At 43.1% G+C, this 22,026-nt stretch overlaps 1 protein-coding gene across 2 annotated transcripts in view; it reads right to left on the bottom strand.

The window, feature by feature from the left end:
- The window catches only part of PAG1 (phosphoprotein membrane anchor with glycosphingolipid microdomains 1), a 159,860-nt gene that overhangs the window by 62,144 nt on the left and 75,690 nt on the right, over positions 1–22,026 (bottom strand). The window contains exons 2-4 of one of the 2 annotated variants that reach the window (XM_055431704.2): positions 4,575–5,041; positions 3,226–3,296; positions 879–976 (exon numbers count right to left, since the gene is read on the bottom strand). The gene's annotated coding sequence lies outside the window, so the exon portion shown is untranslated. The remainder of the gene's footprint in view (positions 1–878; positions 977–3,225; positions 3,297–4,574; positions 5,042–22,026) is intronic. The other variant, XM_055431703.2, reaches the window with a different exon arrangement.

Genomic DNA, 22,026 nt, shown 5'->3' with positions numbered 1-22,026 from the left:
ACAGGGGAACTTCGGAGAAATGACACAGCAATTTGTGTTAAAATATTGGCAACTAATTCACAAATGCTGGAGCTAACTAGGAAATTCAGCTGCCTCTGTGAAGATCTTTATTCCTACTAAGTTCATGATTCACAAAGAAAATGCCTAGAGTTACTTCCCTGAAATATACTGTATGATGCTGACAGATTTCTCTTTAGTGTGTCTGTCTCAGATTCACTCTCTCTATTTCTCTCTCCCACACACACACACACACACACAAATACCCCTTCCCCTCCCCCAAAAGAGGCATTAAGAATATAATCTTCCCAAAAAGACCACTCATTCACGAGGCATTTATCAGCAGCCAACAATTTACTTAGTAGGTATGTTCATAAAAGAAGAACTTGGATTTCTTTAAAATCTTCCATATTCATAAGTCTTAGTTGGTTAAAAATACCATGATTCAGGTTTCCCCCCCCACCTCGTGATGTGAAACAGCAAAAATCTTATTTTAACCCCTAAAAGGAATTACCCGAATCTTCCCGCTTAAAAGAAGAAATGCTATTTTTACAATCAGACCACACTGTCTTCTGCTTTCATGAATATCTGAGAGACACTGAAAAGAAGAAAAAAAAATACAACTTCCCCTTTCTCCCACACATTCTGAGTCCAGCTCAATGGGCTCCCAGACTCTGCCGGCATTCTCCTGGTAACACATTCAGAAGAGACTGCAGGAGATCCCAACAGCATGGCTTTCTTTCCTCTGGCCCCCTCTCCTTCTCTCTCTCCTATCACTCTAGGTTTGCACTAGATGAAACAATTAAGTCTTTGTGCACTCCCACTGCAATCTGCAAATTCTAATGATGTGCCCCTATCACTGGTACAATGGTAATATTTACCTTGGAGAAATGTCTCTCCAAATAAGTATTCAAAATGCTGGCAAAATGTATTCCTTTTGAAATGTTGTGGTGTTGAATGTTCTCTCTTCCTTCTTGGCCTATAACCAAAGAGAAAGAAAGTTAGAAAAAAAAAAAGATGGATAAAGACTGTGACAGATACTGGTTTAGTTCACTGTAAAGATCCAAACATAGAGCTTTATATTCCTTCTCGAACAAAGCAAACTGCAAAGAAGAGGCAAAACTACACATAGTAGTGAATGAATAAAACAAATGTCTCAAAATAGCAGCCAAGTCAATGTGTAATCAAATGCACACCAATTTCCTTGCTCTTTCCTGACGTGTTCCCATTCTACAACAAAGCCATCTATGTGTTGTTGGAGTGATATTAAAATTCAAATAACTGTTGTCTGAATTTATTTGAATAGAGTGATTTATTTGAAGAGAGTATTTATGCTTTGAGGTAAGGTAAGCTGTGATTTAATTGTGAAAATGTCTTATTAAAAGCAGAATCTTTGGTGCAGCATGAAGAGGGCAGTCCTAATGTCATGCAGATCTAATCCCGGGTTTTCTTTCATCTGCTCCACTGTGAAAATGGGGAAGATGTTCGGAATGGAGGAAACCACAGGGGTGACTTCAGTTCATCGCACATCCACGGCTCTGCTCTATGGCCAGTGCCCTACCTTTCCTCCGCCCCACTTTCCTCTCCAATTCTCTTCCCACCATCTAATAAACATCTCCTGCACTGAACCTCTATTTTGACATAAGACACCATGATAAATGTAGTAAGAGAGGGAGGAGGGGAGAAGGATGAAATGAATGAATAAATGAATCTCCAAGAACATCCTGGAAGTTGACTAAGATTCAGAACAGCTTGATTATTTAACAGGCTAAGGTATAATATCTGATTTAAAATCTAAAATACTAAATATAAATGAGCCTTCTAGATTTGCGTACGGTGATGTCCTTTCATTAGAACCACACATGATGGCTTAGACTGAGAGTTTCTATTTTCCATAGCAGAATCAGCAGATTATTCATACTATCTTTCAGTACATCTATTGTTTCCCTGATAGTTACCAAGTAAGAAGTGGCTGACTTTTGTTTGCCGCTGCATTTAGCTACATTATTTTTTTCCTTAAAAAAAAAAAAGAGAAAGTCTGAAAAGATTAGAATAAGTCACACAGTCAAGGGCTGTTGTTCTCCAACTCAACTCCAGGTCTTTCCACTGTCAATCAAGCAAACCGAGAGGGCAGGGCTTCACTGGGTAAAGGGCTTGACAGAAAAGAGCCATCTTTCAATCTTTCATTCGATTTCAAATCAAACCCTCCTCCTGAGCTCCTGCCATACAGATATATTTAGATACAGATTTCAATTGCAAACCTCTCCACTCTCCCATGTTGTCACCGTCAATCCCAGAGAACTCTCTCGAGTTCATTAGCGATATGAGCAAACTTTACTATCTAAAGCAAACTGCTACATTAAAAAAATAAAATGAAAAGAATAAACATGCTTCGTAAAAAGCCAAATCTTACTAATATGTATGGGAATTAACTTGCGTGCATATGCTATCTGTATTACTAGACAGGAGTAAGGAGTCTGATTTTAAAACTGAACACATTATTTGACCGCTAATTTAATAACATAAAAGTGGTACATAATTTTGCATTTTCAGAACATGCATTTCACCAGTTAGAAACATTCCAGGGAAACAAGGTAATCAAGACAGTGTGGTCCTGGCATAGGACAGACATCTAGATCAATGGAACAGAATTCAGCATCCAGGAATAAACCCACATATCTATGGCCAATTCATTTTTGACAAAGATGCCAAGACTATTCAATACGGAAAGAATAGTCTTTCCAATGAAAGATTCTGGGGCAACTGGATAGCTGCATGCCAAAGAATGAAGTTGGATCCTCAACTCAGACTGCATAGAAAAGTTAACTCAAAATGGATCAAATGCCTAAATTTAACAGCTAAAACTACAAAACTCTTAGAAGACATAAGGGTAAGTCTTTATGAGCTCAGATTTGGCACTGGTATTTTAGATGTCATACCAAAAGCACAAGTAATTAAAGAAAAATAGATAATTTAAGCTTCATCTAAATTAAAAACATTTTTTATGTTTTAAAGGATACTATCTAGAAAGTGAAAAGATGACCCAAAGAATGAAAAAATATATGTACAAATCATATCTGATAAAGCAGTGGTCCCCAACCTCTTTTTGGCACCATGGACAGGTTTTATGAAAGACGGTATTTCCATGGATGTGGGAGGGGGATGGTTCAAGCAGTTATGTGAGTGATGGCGAGCAGCAGATGACGCTTCATTGTTCCCATGGCTCACCTCTGGCTGTGTGGCCTGCTTCCTAACCGGCGAAGGTCTGGTCTGTGGCCCAGAGGTTGGGGACCTTTTATCTAGAATATACAAAGAACTCTTATAATTCAATGATGAAAAGACGAATAACCCAACCAAAACAGGCAAAGGATCTGAGTAGACATTTCTCCAAATGGGGCTTCCCTGGTGGCTCAGTGGAAAAGAATGCGCCTGCCAATACAAGAAACGCAGGTCTGATCCCAGGGTCAGGAAGATCCCCTGGAGCAGGAAATGGCACCCTTCAAAATTCTTGCCTGAAAAATGCCTTGGTTAGAGGAGCCTGAGGGGCTACAGTCCATGGGACTGCAAAGAGTCAGACACGACTGAAGTGACTGAACACAGCACATGGCAAACCCAAGTGTAATTTTTGCTGGAATCACTGGAGTTGTTGCACTAAAGCAGGATCACCCAGCTCCACTGAAAACTATCACAGTCTGACTGAGACAATCAGAATATATTTCTGTGTGGATCAAGTTTTCCTTCAGGTCCCATCTCAGACCGTGACTATCTCTGAGTGCGGACAGCAGCTAATTGCTGCAAACGATGACTGATCTAGTCAAACAGAAATCCTATCTTTTCCACACTGACTTCTTTTTTCTGCTAAATGGAATTTCAGGGTTTCTGAAACCAGGTATCTACTCAACTATGAGTATGACTGCCCCCCACCCCGCCCCACCACCGCATACACTAAATCAGCAGAAGCCAAGCTCAGCACTGCTTCTTCTCCACCAGCTTCCCTGACAGATAGTTCTCATGGGGACTCTAACCAGGTTCTTAACATGGATGAGGTCATTCATAAGAGGCTCCAACAAATGGACTCTGGGAATTCATGTTGGGATTTTTTTTTCCTTTTTTTTTTTTTTTAAATTGGAGGATAATTGTTTTACAATATTGTGTTGGCCTCTACCATACATCAACAGGAATCAGCCACAGGTAAATGTATGTTCCCTCCCTCCTGAACCCCCTCCCATCTCCCACCCTATCCCACCCCTCTAGGTTGTCACAGAGCACTGGGTTGAGCTCCCTGTGTCACACAGCAAATTCCCACTTGCTATCTATTTTACATATGGCAAAATGCACATATTTCCACACTCTCTTCTCAGCTCATCCCACCCTCTCCCTGCTGTGTCCACAAGTCTGTTCTTTAGGTCTGCATCTCCATTGCTGCCCTGAAAATAGGTTTGTCAGTCCCATCTTTCTAGATTACATATGCATGCAGTAACACACGATATTTGTCTTTCTCTCTCTTAGTTCACTCTTTATAATAGGCTCTAGGTTCACCCACCTCATTAGGACTGACTTGAATTTTGGTGACTCACCTGAAGGCTCACTTTAGCTAAAGCCTCTTCAGTTCAGTTCAGTTCAGTTCAGTTGCTCAGTCGTGTCCGACTCTTTGCAACCCCATGAATCACAGCACGCCAGGCCTCCTTGTCCATCACCAACTCTCGGAGTTCACTCAAACTCACGTCCATCGAGTCAGTGATGCCATCCAGCCATCTCATTCTCTGTCGTCCCCTTCTCCTCCTGCCCCCAATCCCTCCCAACATCAGAATCTTTTCCAGTGAGTCAACTCGTCGCATGAGGTGGCCAAAGTATTGGAGTTTCAGCTTTAGCATCAATCCTTCCAATGAACACCCAGGATTGATCTTCTTTAGAATGGACTGGTTGGATCTCCCTGCAGTCCCAGGGACTCTCAAGAGTCTTCTCTAGCACCACAGTTCAAAAGCATCAATTCTTCGACGATCAGCTTTCTTCACAGTCCAACTCTCACATCCATACATGACCACTGGAAAAACCACAGCCTTGACTAAACGGAGGGCTTAAATAGAATTTGAATTCTGGGCCACTGGGACCCCAAGGGATTGGTTACACACTTGACAGCCTGGCCCAGCTGCCACTGCTGAAGAGAAGTTTAGGGAGAGGAGCACTTCTTGAAAACCATGCCTCACGGCCCCTCCTAGGGCAGCAGTGATGATGCTGTTAGCAAACCTCCCTGCGATCTGGGTAGATAAATACTGGGATCTGGTAGTACAGATCTGATCAACTTGACTCCAAATTCATGCTTGACAGGCCAGACATCTAGTCAATATGAGACTAGACTCAAGGAGCTCCTTTATAAGGAGACATTTACTCAAGGAGTTCAATGAATAATTCTCAAATTTAAAAGAAATTTAAAGGTGACCTATAAATCCAACCTCAATTGATACTTGAACCCTTTCTCCAATGTCTGTAACTTCTAGCTCGTGAGTGCAATGTCAAAAAATATTCAGCTAAAAATAGCAGTTAAATGCTCTAAGCAATGAATCACAGTGCCTAAGATACAATAATCACTCAATATTTATTCGCTGTTTGAGTGAATTTTTAAAAGTCAGAGCAGACTCCAGGATAATGAAGCTGCTCTCACTTGCAGTCCCTGAAGACAGAAAAAGGAGGAGGGCTGTAGGTCGCTCACGATGGACATATTATCATGGCAATATATCTCATGTGCAAATGCCAGCTAAGTAAACACTATCCTATCCATGTTCTAGTGGAAATAAGGGCTTCCCTGGTGTCTCAATGGTAAAGAATCTGCCTGCCAATTAAGGAGATGTGGATTTGATCCCTGGGTCAGTAAGATCCCCTGGTGAAGGAAATGGCAACCCACTCCAGTATTCTTACCTAGGAAATCCCATAGACAAAGGAGTCTCGCGGGCCACAGTCCATGGAGTCCCAAAGAGTTAGACACGACTTAGCGATTAAACAACAGCAGCAAAATGGAAAAAACCCGATAAACAAAACCTCCTCATGCTATTCCAGCTTATCATGGATTCCCTCCCATAATGAAAGGCGTCTAGGGGCTTCCCTGGTGGCTCAGTGGTGAAGCATCCATCTGCTAATGCAGGAGACATGGGTTCGATTCCTAGTCTGGGAAGATCCCATATGCCCTGGAGCAACTAAGCCCTTGCACCCCACTATTGAGCCCACACAGTCTAGAGCCCGTGCCCCTCAACAAGAGCAACCACTGCAATGAGAGGCCCACACACTGCAATGAAGAGTAGCCCCCACTTGCTGCAACTGGAGAAAATCCCGCACAGCAGTGAAGACACAGCACAGCCAAAAAATAAATAAAATTTAAAAAAATTTAAAAAACAAAAGGCTTTGAGAAGGAATCCCTTTCTGTCTCTGGGAAGCATTGTTAGGTTTGAGCTAGGGGTAAGGAAGGCTTGTGGCTGTAGACTAGTTTGAGTCCTGGTTCTAATTTCTAGGGTTTTGTAGGACAAGTCCAGTATTGTTCTACAGGGCAACATCCAAAACATTTAAAGACACATATTTAAAGAGATCCCTGTTCTCCTGCCTTTGAGTGTCCCCGTCTCCATTTCAAAGAGTGTAGTTTTGAGTATCATCTAGCGTGACTCACTCCCCTGGTTCGCTCCCTGGAAAAGGGAATGGCTACCCACTCCAGGATTCTTGCCTAGAGAAATCCATGGAGAGAGGAGCCTGGTGGGCTACAGTCCATAGGGTCGAAAAGAGTGGGACACGACTGAGTGACTAACACTTTCATTTTTCGCATGACTCACTCCCTTGGTGGCTCAGACAGTAAAGAATCTGCCGACAACACAGGGAACCTGGGTGTGATCCCTGGAGGAGGGCATGGCAACCCACTATAGTACTCTTGCCCAGAGACTCCCATGGACAGAGGAGCCTGGCTGGTTACAGTCCATGGGATCTCAGTCTGACGTGACTGAGTGATTAACCCTTTCACCCATTAGCATGACTCAAAGAGAACAAAGGCTGCAAGAAGAAAGGAGCTGAGCCCGGCCAGGCCTGCTCACGAGAACAGAGTAGGCAGAGAGCCCAATCCAGCAGCAAAACCTAACCCATGAACCAAACACAACATCTAATGGACAAGGTAACCTCGATCTGATTTAGGAAATCGTCCTCATCTGGGTTTCAGGGATGGTGGGAGGGGAATTCTCAGGGCCCAGCTATCACAGGGAGGGCAGAGCTCTCAGCAAGGAGCAACAAGCTGGTGAATCAGGAAGGTGCCCGCTAACATCCTTGAGGTCCAGTCATGGCTACAGAATCTTGCCACTGGGCAAGGAGGCAGGGTAAGAGGCACAAATCTTGGCAAGATCATGATAGATCATGGTACCGAAACTAGATTATGAGTTCCAAACACTGAGACAGATGGGAAGAGAAAGAGTTAAACTTAGAAGGTCCAGCAGTGAGTCTCCTGGGAAACTGGAGTCATGCCTGGGATACCAGATCTTACAGCTGGATAGTAAGGAAGGCTACTTGGAATGCAGCGGTGGTCATCCCAGTGGTCAGCTTTGAGGCAATACCATTCTTAGCATGGGAGATCAAAATTCAACCAACACTCCGCACTGAGCAAGACGACTGTGGGCAAGACACATCTTAAGTGTTTCCTGCTATAGGGAGAACAATTCAAAAACATCAATTCTTTGGCATTAAGCCTCTTTTACGGTCCAACTATCACATCTGTACAAGACTACTAGAAAAACCATAGCTTTGACAGATTAGGTTTTCTAAATAAAAGTGTAGTATCCGGACTGACACATGGAAGAGTCCTGTGCTCCTCTTCACGGGTGCAGTGTTAATTCATCTGGAGAACTGCCTTCGAAAAAGAGAATGTCAAAAAATGAAAGACTCAGGAATGTCTCCTCCTACCTTCTCTGTCTCCTCCCAACTTGGTTCTCTTCATGGATCATCTCCCCCGCCCCAGGGGAACTAAACAACTCTCTTTACTGCCTTTTTGCAAGTTAATTGGTGGCAGTGGTAGTGAGGTGCTCTTGACATCCCTGTGCTATATCTGCCTTAGATCTGGGTCACTGTGTTAAAATGTCGAGATGTTCTCCAATTCTGCTTCCTTCATTTGTTATATATTAGCCTTCTTGCCCAGCTTTGAGCCATGCATATTTCTAGTGTTTCACCTAAGTTGAGTCCTCACGTTTACTAGAACAGGATTAGGTTCAAATTGCTGTTGTTGTTCAGCTGCTAAGTCATATCTGATTCTTTGCAATCCCATGGACTCTAGCCTGCCAGGCTCCTTTGCCCATGGGGTTTCCCAGGCAAGAATACTGGAGTGGGTTGCCATTCCCTTCTCCAGGGGGTCTTCCTGACCCAGAGATCGAACCTGTGTCTCCTGCTTTGCAGGCAGGCTCTTTACTGCTGAGCCATCAGGGAAGCCCTAGGTTCAAATAACAGAAACCTTTTTCCAGGTAGACAGCAATTTGTTAATGTTTCCTCTCGACAGACTTACAAAACCAGTTATTAATCAAGCTCTGTATACATACCCTCTCTTTGTCCAAATATTAAATGTTAGCCATGTGATACCCTTTTGCTTAAAGAATCAAATATATCTCTAAACAAGTATGTGCTATTTGTTATTAATCCTGCTGAATTTTATAATGGGTTTTAAAAAACTCAGTACAATAGATATCAACCTCAAAACAAAGATATTCTTCTGTTAAAATTTCAATATTGAGCCTTTCACTGGAGTCATCCAAGAAAACTACATAGTATTCAAAGGTATGTGTACAGAGTAGTCAAAACTACATATGCTCAATGGTACAGCAATTATATGGGCTAAGGTATACCGTGAATCCTGGAGACGGAAACGGCAACCCGCTCCAGTGTTCTTGCCTGGAGAATCCCACAGGCAGGGGAGCCTGGCGGGCTACAGTCCATGGGGTCAAAAAGAGTCAGACACGACTGAGCATGCATGCATACTGTGAATACTGGAGAAACATAACTTACGATGCTTCCTCCTCCTGCATTCTAATTTTCCTTGGGCTGCACTTCTCCTGTTAAGCTCCCTCAGGTTTTCTGGCCATTTTTCTTGCTGGTTCTCCCAGCTGTCTCATCTTTTCCACCCCTCCCCCCACCTCAGACTGCTTTAGCTCACACTTCCAGCCTTCCTGTATCTACCATGTTAACTCAGCTAGTCGTCACACCATCTGATGTCTCTTGCTTCATTTTCACACAATCTAACAGCTGAAATCCCTAGTGCATGCAAAGCAACAGTCCATTAAGAAAAGAGTGTTTTCTGGGATTCTGTTTTCCTTACTGAGAACAAAAAAAAAAATGGAAAAGGCAAGAAAGAGTGATTCACAGAGGTGTCAGAGAGACCACTCTGAAGATAAGACGAAGGAAAAAAAAAAGGATTTTTTTTAAGCATCAAAAAGATTATGACACTGGGAAAATAATTCCTTCTGAAAATCCCCTTCACTGGTGTGGGTGGTTTAATGAAAATAATCCCCTTTCCAAGAAGACTATATTCAAGGGAACGGAAGATAAAAATCCTTCAACACAGATCCTTATACTATCTTCAATATATGGAACCCAGGGATGCATACATACAGTAATAATACATATACTGAGTCATTAATAAATGACATTTTATTAGACATTAATAAATGACATTATTATTAACAAAAACTTCTTTTTCGTTAGCACTGTCACTTGGAAAGAGGCTTAAAATGACACCCTTTACTATAAGCCTTATCTGTAAGCCTGCATCCCAAGTGAGCAAGGCTTGGGCATGAATTTCTTGCAGTTTCAATATTAACAGAGGAAAAATAAAAATGACCAAAGCACTCAACAGTGAAAAAATTCCTTTCTTGATGGCAAAAATCAGAATACTTTATGTTACGCAAGTGTAATGTATTTAAGGAAAGCTGTATGCCTTTCAGATATCTGAACAAAAAGCAAGGGAGCATAAATACTAACATTAAAAAGCTTAGTTTTGGAACTTAAATCTTGCTTCAGCAAACAGAAAATAAACAGACTCCTCTAAAGTTTAGTTTATGAATGGGAAGTTGAAAAAATATTTAAAGACATCCTAGCCAATCTAAATAAACAGGGAGTAATAACCCAGGCACCCAGAAAGGTCATTCATTCATTCATTTCCTTATTTACCTTTCAATGGTATTTCTTTGCTAAAAAAAAAGTAAATATTACTCCATTCCCTCCCACTCTGTGTATCTGGGAAGCTGTCTTTTGGACTGGGTCTTTGGCTGCCATATATTTAGCCTATAGCTTTGGTCGCTACTGCTGCTAAGTCACTTCAGTCGTGTCCGACTCTGTGCAACCCCATAGACGGCAGCCCACCAGGCTCCCCCGTCCCTGGGATTCTCCAGGCAAGAACACTGGAGTGGGTTGCCATTTCCCCCTCCAATGTGTGAAAGTGAAAAGTGAAAGTGAAGCTGCTCAGTCGAGGTTCTGCCTAATGATGGATACTTAACTGGGTAGCCAGCAGGCCCACTGCTATTGTTTATCCCAGAGCCCAAGATCAGCCTCTGGACGTGTCCTGATGAGGAATAACCACTGTGTTATCTCATCCTGGGACCACTCAAGGGGTAGCGAAGGTGGAGGGTTGCTGATCACTGATCTTTCCTGGAAGAAGTTGTGCAAATGGGTGTATTCGTGTTTGGTGGTGGGCAGGAGTGAGGTGAGGGGTGGGAATGGTCGGAAGACTTCTTGCATGGGAAGCTGAGGAAGGAGACCTGAGGTTTGCCCATGTGTACATTCAAGATTCAAAAATTCACAGAAAACTACTTACTGGTAGGATTCCCAGGCTCAGAGTGATTCAAGACAGAAAGGGCCCTTCCCTCTCTTCTTAAGGTTCTGAAGAGCTGGCTGTGAGGTCTGTGTTGACCTGAAGCAACAGCTCTGTGGGGTCAGAGGACAGATCACACTTGATCTCTGGCTATTTACCCCATTATTGAAAAACTGTTATCTGTAAAGTCTCTGTGTTTCAAAGGGGTGTGCAGGGGTGTGACTTGGTCCTTATAAAGGGGAAATTTGATAGATGCACACAGGAAGAACCTCCTGGGAAGCCTGGAGGTAGGTTGCCACCATCCAAGGATGTACCAAGAGCTGGAGAGAGGTCTGTAACAGGTCCTGTCCTAGTACCTTCAGGAGGGAAATGACCCTGCTGACACCCTGACCTAGGATACATTTCTAGATCTAGAATACATTTCTGATGTTTAAGCTACCCAGGCTTCCCAGGTGGCTCAGTGGTAAAGAATCCACCTGCCAATGCAGGAAATGCAGGAGAATCAGGTTCCATCTGGTTGAAAAGATCCCCTGGAGCAGGGAATAGCAACCAGCTCCAATATTCTTGCCTGGAAAATTCCACGGACAGAGAAGCATTGTGGGCTACAGCCCGTGGGTTGAAAAGAGTCAGACATGATTGAGCAATTGAGCACATATGCACGAAGCTTAGGAGTCTGTGGTACTTTGTTATGGTGATTCTAGGAAATTAAGAGAACTAGGACATCAAAAAATGGTTTCCAAGTTTCCATATACATATATGTGGACTTCTCAGGTGGTACTAGTGGCAAAGAAACTATCTGCCAATGAAGAAGGCACGAGACACGGGTTCGATCCCTGGGTTGGGAAGATCCCCTGGAGAAGGAAATGGCAACCCACTCCAGTATTCTTGCCTGGGAAATCCCATGGACAGAGGAGCCTGGTTGGCTAGAGTCTATGGGGTCGCAAAGAGTCAGACATGACTGAAGCAACTTAGCATGCACACACATACCCACACACACATACACACACCACACACATACATATATATATACACATATAATATATATATACACATATGAATCACTTTGCTGTACACCTGAAACTAACATAACACTGTAAATCAACTATACTCCAATAAGAAATTTGAAAAAAATAATAAATAGGACTATAGTGTTAGCAAGGCAGCATTCATCACTTTGGCTTCTCACATCAAGAAGTTTACACAGCAACCCAGCAGCTACACTGGAGTTATTTCTTCACTGTGTAAGTGTGTTAGTCGCTCAGTTGAGTCTGACTTTTTGCAACCCCGTGGACTGCAACCCACCAGGCTCCTCTGTCCATGGAATTCCCCAGGCAAGAACACTGGAGTGGATTGCCATTCCCTTCTTCAGGGGATCTTCCCCACCCAGGGATTGAACCCAGGGTGTCCCACATTGAGGGCAGATTCTTTACCATCTGAGCCACCAGGGAAGCCCGTTTCTTGATTATATGAATTCAGGTGAACACTGAAATAACAAGCAAGTTCACATAATCCATGATGAAATTTCAAAGGAGGAATTTGTATTTTTTAGACAGTGTTGTCAATAATAGACTGAGAGACTGACTACTTAAACATCATGAAGCTGAGTTAGAGAAAAGTTTCAGTCATTTCTTTAATCTTGAGGAAAGTTCTGAGAGGATTCCTAAGAATATGATTCAAGTGAACACTGCATACACAAGCAGGTTCACATAATTCATGATACAGCTTCAAAGAAGGAATTTGTATTTTAAGACATTGTTGTCAATAATAGATTGAAGGACTGATTACTCAAACATCATGAAACAGAATTAGAGAAAACTTTCAATCCTTTCTTTAATCTTGAGGAAAGTTCTGAGAATTCTCTAAGAATCTCACTTAACAAAATTCCTAGAGTTGTTTTTTTTTTCTTTCATTTTATTGGGACATCTCTTTAGATTGATGTCATAGCTCAGTTTATTTTCTTTGACTCTTGGGTCATTCATGTTTTTCCTTGAATTGATCCTTAAGTCTGCCCTGCTTTATTGTTTAGCACTTGTGCATATTTCAGAGTTAGATTAATGTAATTTTAGAGTGAAAAGAAACTGCAATATTTCAGTTCAACTAATTTTAGCCACAAGGAAGCTGATGCCCAGCTGTGATCACACAGCTGGTTAAGGTAGAGGCTGAACCAGAACCACTTTTCATTACCTCCAGATCTGTAGCCCTGGCCTCATCATGTTCCACAGAAGCTACCTGTGTATGTCTCCCTCATCATATAAATCTGGCTCCAGAGTTGGTGCCTTTTATGTTTTTTACATCTCATTCAAAGATTCTCCTGCAATGATGCATTCAGAGCAGGCATACCAAAATGCCCATTTAAATATGGACTACTGATGATATAGGTAAGTTTCTGTATGAAGATACTAGCAAGTGATCATACATGACTGCGTTTCAGTACACTGTTATTTTTTAAGGTGAGAGTGCTAAGTTGCTTCAGTCATGTCTGACTCTTTGAAACCATATGGACTGTAGCCCGCCAGGCTCCTCTGTCTGTGGGATTATCTTGGCAAGAATACTGGAGTGGGTTGCCATTCCCTTCTCTGGGGGATCTTCCCAATCCAGGGATTGAACCCATGTCTCTTATATCTCCTGCATTGGCAGGCAGGTTCTTTACAACTAGCGCCACCTATTTTTTTTTAAAGTCTCTTCAATTTATTTACTGTCTAAAATATATTTCCTTTAATCTGACCATAGAACTAATTGGCATTATATATAACCCAGGTTTTATTTTCTTCTCTGTTTTGATCTCTAGGCTAACAGCATTTTAACTGAGATGTGAAATCTGGGCTTTACTTACTGTGGCCCTCTGTCTGGGTGTCTGGTCTAAAAAGGAATGTAAGTCCATCTACTTGGTTAAGTAAGGTGGGAAGGGGAAAGAGAAGAAGGAAATAAGAGAAAAGGAGATTAGGTTTGACATAAATACACTGCTGCTGCTGCTGCCAAGTCACTTCAGTCGTGTCCGACTCTGTGCGACCCCACAGACGGCAGCCCACCAGGCACCCCCGTCCCTGGGATTCTCCAGGCAAGAACACTGGAGTGGGTTGCCATGCCTTCTCCAATGCATGAAAGTGAAAAGGGAAAGTGAAGTCTCTCAGTCGTGTCCAACTCTTAGCGACCCCATGGACTGTAGCCCACCAGGCTCCTCCGTCCATGGGATTTTCCAGGCAAGAGTACTGGAGTGGCTTGCCATTGCCTTCTCCGATAAATACACTACTAGGTGTAAAACCGGAGAAGGCGATGGCACCCCACTCCAGTACTCTTGCCTGGAAAATCCCATGGACGGAGGAGCCTGGTGGGCTACAGTCCATGGGGTCGCTAAGAGTTGGACACGACTGAGAGACTTCACTTTCCCTTTTCACTTTCATGCATTGGAGAAGGCATGGCAACCCACTCCAGTGTTCTTGCCTGGAGAATCCCAGGGACAGCGGAGCCTGGTGGGCTGCCGTCTATGGGGTCGCACAGAGTCAGACACGACCGAAGGGACTTAGCAGCTTAGCAGCAGGTGTAAAACAGATTGCTAGTGGGAACCTGCAGTATAGCACTGGGAGTTCGGCTCAGGGCTCGGTGATGACCTAGAGGGGTAGGAGGGGCGGGTAGGAGCGGGGGTGGGAGAGAAGTCCAAGAGGGAGGGGATATGTAAACATATAGCTGATTCACATTGTTGTACAGCAGAAACTAATTATAAAATTAGCTTTTATAATTATACCCTAATAAACAAAAACAAAAAACAGAAAAAAAGAGAAGAAAAAATAAGCTTTAAAGATTTAGAACTCCCTTAGACAAAGATACGATTTCTATCGCAGAAGAAATCATTAGACAACAAACACTCTAGGAGCTAACACGCCTGCATCTTCCCCATGTGAAGCAACTGAAAGCAGTTTCCATATCAATCTGTTCAAACGGAGAAAACTGGGGTCACTCACAAGCCTGGAAAGAAGAAGAAACAAAGACGTCCCCCGAATCCAACTGTGAGAGAGGGAAAGACATACAGTAGCAGCCTCCTCACTGCAGAATTACATTCTTTTCTTTTTCGTCTGCCATCAACAGGTGTTGCCATGGTAACTATCCTATAGTTAAGAAGTAGTAGAGGTAAGAACATCTATACAGACCCACATAAGGGGGAAAAGAAGAACGGCGTGTTGTGAACACACTAACCTCAGATCTCTCAGGATGAGCAACCAGAGGCTCGCGCTCCTGTTCACTAGGTACCTGTGCTGCTGGAACAGGGCTCAGCCCAAGAGTGTGGCCCCTGAAGAGCCAGCGGACTCTCGGGGCAGCTCTGTGGCCCTCAATTTACCTTAGATGCTAATTTACATCCCCACTCCCAAGTGTACACTTTATAGCTCTGTGATGACTTTGGGGGGAAGGTAACAGTTTTGTAATGTAGTGTCTGGAAACTTGTAAAAAGGGAAGATATATCACTGAACAATTTCCTGATTGTCCTCCTACTTCTCTCAGGTAGTGTGTTTAGTGATAATTTCTTGGCTTTTTCCCTCCAAATGGAGAAGCGAGGCTTTGCATGCAATGAATTAGTGAAATACTAACAGCTATTTCTTCCTGTGAACAACTAGAGCCAGTATCTGTAGCCCTGGTATCAGGGTGATACCTCAGAGGCTGCCTGGGATTCCAAGCCTGTTTCTACAGTCCATCCTCCACTGCGTGCGTGTGTGCACAGTCATTTCAGTCGTGCCCGACTCTCTGTGACTCTACGGACTGTAGCCTACCAGGTTCCTCTGCCCATGGGATTTTCCAGGCAAGAATACTGGAGTGGGTTGCCATGGCCCTCCTCCAGGGAATTTTCCCTACTCAGGGATCAACCTGCATCTCCAGCACTGCAGATTCTTTAAAGCTGAGTCACCGGGGAAGCCCCTTCTTTCATTGCTCACAGCTAATGATAGTATTGCATACCTTTAGCATCCCAAATACATTAGTATCACAAATGATAAAATCATATCATTTCTGAAATACTGCATTTTTATTGTGTAAACTATTGTTGTTGACCCCCTGAAAAAGCACAACCTATCCCCTTTATTTACCCAGCTTTTTGTTGTTGCTCAAAGGACCACTCCATTTTATAAATAAATAACATGGATAAATACAGTTTACTGAGTTCTGTGACCCTTTAAAATTAGTTAGGACGGCTGATGAAACAAGTTTGTTAACGTCTGAAAGGTTTAGCTTGAGAGACAAATCAGTGTGGTATCAAGGACACTCTGCTAAGGCCAAGCAACCATCAGGGTGCTGGGCAAAATAACAGCAGCTGAGGAATTGAGGTGTGAGACCTGCCTTTTCTTCTCTTGCCCATTTCTGGGACTCAGAGTCCTGCTCCCGAAAGAGATAGAAGTTCCTGCAAAGGGTTGATGGGAGTGAGGCTCAAATGAAATAATACCTATCTACGAAAGCATCATGTTGTTCATAAACATTAACCACTAGGCAACAACAGACTGGCTCCAAATAGCAAAAGGAGTACATCAAAGCTATATATTGTCACCCTGCTTATTTAACTTATATGCAGAGTACATCATGAGGAACACTGGGCTGGAAGAAGCACAAGCTGGAAACAAGATTGCTGGGAGAAATATCAATAACTTCAGATATGCAGATGACACCACCCTTATGGCAGAAAGTGAAGAAGAACTAAAGAGTCTCTTGATGAAAGTGAAAGAGGAGAGTGAAAAAGTTGGCTTGAAGCTCAACATTCAGAAAACTAAGATCATGGTATTGGTCCCATCACTTCATGGCAAATAGATGGGCAAACAGTGGACACAGTGGCTGACTTTATTTTTCTGGGCTCCAAAATCACTGCAGATGGTGACTGTAGCCATGAAATTAAAAGATGCTTGCTCCTTGGAAGGAAAGTTATGACCAACCTAGACAGCATATTAAAAAGCAGAGACATTACTTTGCCAACACAGGTCCATCTAGTCAAGGCTATGTCATGTATGGATGTGAGAGTTGGACTATAAAGAAAGCTGAGTGCCAAAGAATTGATGTTTTTGAACTGTGGTGATGGAGAAGACTCTTGAGAGTCCCTTGGACTGCAAGGAGATCCAACCAGTCCATCCTAAAGATCAGTCCTGGGTGTTCACTGGAAGGACTGATGCTGAAGCTGAAACTCCAATACTTTGGCCACCTGATGCAGAGAGCTGACTCATTTGAAAAGATCCTGATGCTGGGAAAGATTGAGGGCTGGAGGTGAAGGGGATGACAGAGGATGAGATGGTTGGATGGCATCACTGACTCTATGGACATGAGTTTGAGTGAACTCTGGGAGCTGGTGATGGACAGGGAGGCCTGGCGTGCTGTGGTTCATGGTGTGGCCAAGAATCAGACACAACTGAGCTGAATTAAAAGCTGACGTTGTTGCTTTGTTTTACAAGCTATCTGTAATGCTGGTGTTACCTGGTTCACAGTTTTGAGGATAAAGCAGGCCACAAAATTTTCACATGATATTTTTGGCAGAAAAGCTCTTGCGATTAGTTGGAGGTGCTTATCTCTCTGGATGTCACTGTCTTCTACTAGTTCCTGTTCTTTTTTGTTCGCAGGCTGGCAGATGTGTATCATGGGACGCATGTGTGGGTTGCGTGTGTAAAAGAGGAAGAAGGGGCAACGGAGGGAAGAGAGAAAGGAAGGAAAAAGGAGAGGAACAAATGAGCTACCCAAGTGAGAAAGAGCTTTCATTCCAGTTCCTCAGATGTGTAGCCATCCCTGATGGTATTTGTTACTTTATGTACTATCTGTGGATCCCTAAGCAGGGCCTTACCCAGTCTTCAGCAGAAGCAGTTCTACTCTGTTGGTGACACCGATGTCTGCCACTGACTCTCCTCTCACGATGCTCTGTTTCTCCATTTTTATGCCAAATGGCTTTGCCGATTGTAGTTCAAGATGCATGAATCCTTCTGTCTCTCAACTACAACCCTAGATCTCTTTTACAGTAAGATACACAACTTCTGTCTTTTTTGTGTGCTTGTTTTACTAAAAAACAAACAAAAAAACCCAGTTCCCTCTTTAAAATGTCCTTTTACTTCTGAGTGTTTTGAATTCTTGGCCCCCACCTCATCCCTTCCATTCTGTCTCCCATCTTCTACTTTTCTTAAAGCCTGCTGTTCATCACATTCAACTGCTGACTGAGTCACCCATGAATTCAACATCCTTACATTTTTGTTCGAGTTGAGGGAGAAAACACTTTAAAGAGGCCTTCAGTCAGTTCAGTTCAGTTCAGTCGCTTAGTTGTGTCCGACTCTCCGCGACCCCATGAATTACAGCACGCCAGGCCTCCCTGTCCATCACCAACTCCCGGAGTACACTCAAACTCATGTCCACAGAGTCGGTGATGCCATCCAGCCATCTCATTCTCCGCCGTCCCCTTCTCCTCCTGCCCCCAACCTTTCCCAGCATCAGAGTCTTTTCCAGTGAGTCAACTCGTCGCATGAGGTGGCCAAAGTATTGCAGTTTCAGCTTTAAAAGATATAAAAATCTAAAGGTATTTTTTCTTTCTTTGTTACATATTTGTTATGGTTTTCTACACAATACATTGTTCAACTGTTTCTTCATGTTCATTTATTATACCTTAGAGAACTTTCTGTGTTAGTAAACACTGAGTTATCTCATTTCTTTGAACTGCAGAGCATTCAATGGTAGTACAGATATACTATAATTAGACATTTCCAGGCCAATGGATATTTGGGTTATTTCTGGTTTTCCTAAGTTAGAAACAATGTTACAAAAATTACTCTTGCAGACACATCTCAGTGTAAGAGTGGGAGCACATGGATGGGACTGACTCCTAGACATGGAACTGATGGTCACAGAGCGTGTGCACTTCTTGTTCAATTCTCTCTCTCCTCCTTGACCTAAAACTAAAGTTGCATTAATATATGGTCTATTTAACTGTGAAAGAGAGTGCACTTCTCAGTTCTGCTGGGCTTCACCACCAATCATATTAATTTCTCTTAACAACTTCTGGGATTCTTAGATATCCTTGTCTGTGGATGGTATTTCTTTCAGGTTTGTCAGTGCTGCTGTGGATTTGTGATTTTCTTCATTTCTTCTTCTTTTTTAAAATTTGGTGCGTGAAGGATAAAGCAGCACCCCATAGATTTGGTCAGCTATGTAAGTGCCATAAGACCTTGTGCCCAACCTCTTGCCCCTTGCATATTCCTCCTTCACAGCTGTCCAAGCCACCCTCTGAAATGCAAAAATAATCACCTGACTCTCCTTCTTAAACTTGGTCAATAACACACTGATGCTTGGTGGGTATTATGGGTTGGATTTTGTCCCCTAAAAATATATGTTGAAATCCTGGCCCTCAGTATCTCAGAATGTGACCACATGTGGAAAGAGGATTGTTACAGAGGTATTTACTTAAGATGAAGCCATGAGGGTAGAACTTAATCCAATAGGGCCGTGTGCATTAGTTGCTCAGTTGTGTCCGACTCTTTGTGATCCTGTGGACTGTAGCCCACCAGGCTCCTCTGTCTGTGGAATTCTCCAGGCAAGAGTACCAGAGTGGGTTGCCATTTCCTTCTCTAGGAGATGTTCCTGACCCATGGATCGAACCCTAGTCTCCCACTTTGCAGGCAAATTCTTTACCACCTGAGCCACCAGGGAAGCCAATAGTACTGGTGTCCTTATAAAAAGGGGGAAGTTGGACAGAGAGATAGACTTGCATGGAAGGAAGATGAAGGCAAGAAACACACGGAGAACAATAAAGCAAAGGAGGAGGCAGAAGTCGGAATTATGTTGCCCCAAGTCAAGGAACTTTGGGGGCTACAAGAGGCTGAAAGAGGTGAGGAACGATCTGACCCCATGGGTTTTAAAGGAAGTATGGTCCTGCAGAGTTGCCCCGGTGGCTCACGGGTAAAGAATCTTCCCTACAATGCAGGAGACAAAAGTTTGATCCCTGGGTGGGGAAGATCCCCTGTAAGAGGAAATGGCAACCCACTCCAGTATTCTTGCCTGGGAAATCCCATGGACAGAAGACCCGAGAGGCTACAGCCCATGGGGTTGTAAAAGAGTCACACATGACTGAGCGACTAAACAACAACAACGTGGCCCTGCAGACACTATGATTTGAAATTCCAGCCTCCAGAACCATGAGAAAATGAATCTCAGCTGTTCTAAGCCACCCAGTGTGCAGTACCTATGTTATAGCAGCCACAGGAAATTACTTCAGGGAGTAAAGTCCAATCTCTTAGGCAACTCACACAGTATCTTTCCCGCAGGGGCTCAGTGCCCTCAGCAACCCACTCACTGCCTTTCTTACCAATGCCCTACCTCCTTATCTGCTCACGTCCCAAAGTTCTAGGATGCTTCCCAGAGCCATGCTTCTGAACACCCTGCTCCCTCTACCTAAATTCCCTTCTCCACTCTGCAAGAATTACTAATGTGCCTTAGCTAATTTCCAGGGTCACCTCTGTTATGAGCTGTTTCTGATATTTCCCTTCTCCACCAGAGTCCCCAGATACCTGTTCTCCTGAGTCCCCTCTGTGCTGGCTCTAGAGTATTCTGACATTATTTTGCACTTGCTTGTTTATACACATCCATCCTCCTCTTCTATGCTGTTGAGTTCCTTGAAGGAAGAGCCATTCAATGTATTCTAGCAAAAATCCCTGCATATAACATGCTGAAATGGGATTTGGCTCAGTGAACAAGGCTATGAAAATATAAAAGTTGTATGCAACTTAATGATTTTTTAGTTTCTATTTTACACTGGAGTAGAGTTGATTTACAATGTTGTGTTAGTTTCAGGTGTACAGCAAAGTGAATCCGTTATACATACACCTATAGCTATTATTTTTCAGATTCTTTTCCCATGTAGCTACAGAGTACTGAGTAGAGTTCCCTGTGCTATACAGTTGTTTAGTCACTAAGTCGCATCCAACCCTTTGTTACCCCACAGACTGCAGCATGCCGGATTTTCCATCCTTCACTATCTCCCAGAGTTTGCTCAAACACATGTCCATTGAGTCAGTGATCAGTAATGTCATCCAACCATCTCATCCTCTGTCACCCCCTTCTCCTCCTGCCGTCAATCTTTCCTAGTATCAGGGTCTTTTCCAATGAGTCAGCTCTTTGCATCAGACGGCCAAAGTATTAGAGCTTCAGTTTCAGCATCAGCCCTTCCAGTGAATATTCAGGGTTGATTTCATTTAGGATTGACTGGTTTCATCTCTATGCAGCCCAAGGGACTCTCAAGAGTCTTCTCCAGAACCACAATTCAAAAGCATCAATTCTTTGTTGCTCAGTCTTCTTTAAGGTCCAAGTCTCACATCTGTCCATGACTACTGGAAACATCATAACTTTGACTCTGTGGACCTTTGTTGGCAAAGTGATGGCTCTGCTTTTTAATGCACTTTCTAGTATGTGCTATCCAGTAGGTCCTTGTTAACTATTTTACATATAGTAGTGTGTACCTATTGACTTTATTTTGTTAAATATCTCTCATGCACAGAGGTGGAGTAAAGTGGGTCTGGGATGATGACAAATGATTGATGCACACATGTGACACTGGCTGAAAAGTACCTTTCTACACACTGAATTTGTGGCTACTTTCAGCTTATTATTATTTTTGATGAGACTCATTCTTCTAATCAATCACACTTAGGAACACCACACTATTTCTTCAGATATTATAAAGTGGCAGCTCCAATCATCAAAATAAGTCCATCACCTGATGTCCTCTGACTGTTTTCTTCATTAGAATGGTTTATTAGAGACATAAAGTTGACCTGTGGTTGCCTAGGGCTGGGGACAGTGCAGGAGATGGGGAAGTCAAAGTGGGTGGTGACAGCTAAGGGGTGAGAGACTTCTCTTTCTAAAATGGATCGTGATGATGGTTGCAAAACTCTGTGAATAGACTGAAAACCACCGATTTATTAATTAATTAGGTGAACTGCATGCACACTCCATTGTATCCAACTCTGTGACTCTATGGACTGTAGCTTGTCAGGCTCCTCTGTTCATAGGATTTGCCAGGCAAGAACACTGGAGTGGGTTGCCATTTCCTTCTTCAGGGACTCTTCCTGACCAAGGGATTGAACCCACATCTCCTGTGTCTCTTGCACTGCAGGTAGATTCCTTACTGCTTGAGCCACTGGGGAAGCCACTGGACTGTATGTATACTTTAAATGAGTGAATTGCATGATATGAGAATTACAGTTCGATAAAGCTGTTTT

Source organism: Moschus berezovskii, chromosome 16 (genome assembly GCF_049115385.1).
Source record: "Moschus berezovskii isolate FMDL1 chromosome 16, NW_MosBer_1.0, whole genome shotgun sequence".
NCBI lineage: Eukaryota > Metazoa > Chordata > Mammalia > Artiodactyla > Moschidae > Moschus > Moschus berezovskii.
The sequence above is the reverse complement of the archived record's forward strand: the minus strand, read 5'-3'. Positions and strand labels throughout refer to the sequence as shown.